Raw genomic sequence first — 1,799 nt, 5'->3', positions numbered from 1 at the left:
CGCTCTCCTGGCCGGGGCGGGGGGGGGGCGGTTTGGAGCGCGCAGCGCAGCGCAGCGCACGTGTGTCCGCTAACGCGGGTTGGGCGCCAGGCACGGGGCAGCGCTGCCAGGCCTAGATTGCAACCCAGGAGGGAGCAGGCCCCAGGGCAGGTCCGTGCACCAGACCTTGGGGCACGGCCTTGAGCCTCTTCCGTGGGTGCAGCCAGCCCAGGCAGGGAGATGATGCTTGAACCTTGAGTTTGGGGCAGCTGCTGGGGTCACTGTTTCCCCTGCTATGGGACCTCAAGGAGGGCACGTGAACGGCTACACTGGCAGCTGGTGTCCTGGCCCTGAGGGCTAACAGCACGAGGGCTCGAGGTCAGACAGCCCCCTGCCCCCCACATCCTCCCCGGTTCCTTGGACAAGGGGTATGGGGGAAGACCTGAATGAGGCCAAGGCCTGCTGCATTTAGAGGAGAGATGCTCGATCGGGGGCTTGAGAAGGGCCTGCAACATACTCAGTGAAGACAAAGTGCGTCGGGATTATTGACTCTCGCAGTGCAAGGGTGAGGGGTCAACACAAAACGGGCGGGCCGTCAGTTTACACCAAATGCAGCATGGCATTCAAGGGTGGGACTCGCGGGCACCAAATGTGCTGGAAGCTGAAAGTTCAGCCAGATTCACCAAGGGGTTGGACACGTGCTTGGAGGAAAGGGGCATTAGGCACTATTGAGCAGGGGAATGAGGGGCACGGCCTCTGCCTCAGGATATCCTGGACCTTAAATGCTGGAAGCTGCAAGCGGGAGTGGAACAGGGAGGAAAACCCTGGTCTCCCTTCGAGACCCCCATATGACACACAAGCCTGGAGGCAAGATGGACCTGTGGTCTGACCCAGTCAGTGGCCCCCGTCTTACCCACATCAGGAGCGCCTGGGTCCTCCTCGCTGCGCCTGGCCTCCCCTCGCAGAGGAGCAGCGGGCCCAGCCCTGCTCGGGGCAGGACCAGCCCTGCCGCGCCGGCCCACGCGAACCTTCACCTGCACATCCCAGATCTCGCTGGCTGCAGCTAATCCGCCCCAGGGCTCCCCCACCCTCCCAGGCAGACAATCCACCCTAATACCTCCCCAGCAGCTCCTTTGCTGTCCTTCAGGCCCTGCTAAGCATTGGCTCCTTGGAGAAGATCCATACCACGTTTAGGTACAGCACCTGGCACAACAGGCCGTGGGGATGCTCTCCCCTGCCCCGCACCAGGTTGCAGGGGCTAGCGCAGTGCTAATGACCATGGCAGGCTGCAGTACAGTTTTGTTAAGCTGCCGCAAGGCCAAGATTCACACTGCCGCGTGGCTTCCCACCCTCCGGGGCCGTGGCAATGAGGAAGGCTGTTTGGCTCCCAGCATGTTCCAGCCTCAGTGCATCCGTGACAGGCAGGAGCCTGCAGCTGCACATTCATCACCTCGCCTGCAGCTGAGCCAGCCCAAGACAGGGCTGCAGAGGCTGGCAATGCAATTGCACAGAGCTGTTTTTTGCTTTTCGCCCAGGCTGGCTGCATTATCTGCTTGCTAGCTGTCTTGGGACCAAGCAACCTCGGGTCTATCCACTGGGATGTTGGTACCATTGTTGTATAGCCCACATAGCAGAAAAACAGCTTGAGTGTAGGATTCACTGAGCTGGAAGACCTACTTCAGCAAGGGGGGGGGGGGGGCAGCTGCATGGGAAGGATCAACACCAGCATCCAAGCTGACCCTGAGGAGGTCTTCTCTGAGGAAGGGGCATTTTCAGAGGGCTGAGGCTGTTCTCAAGGACAGAGACACGGCACCAGGTAG

This window comes from Alligator sinensis, unplaced genomic scaffold, assembly GCF_000455745.1.
Source record: "Alligator sinensis unplaced genomic scaffold, ASM45574v1 scaffold301_1, whole genome shotgun sequence".
Classification (NCBI taxonomy): Eukaryota; Metazoa; Chordata; order Crocodylia; family Alligatoridae; genus Alligator; species Alligator sinensis.
Note: the sequence above shows the minus strand (reverse complement) of the source record.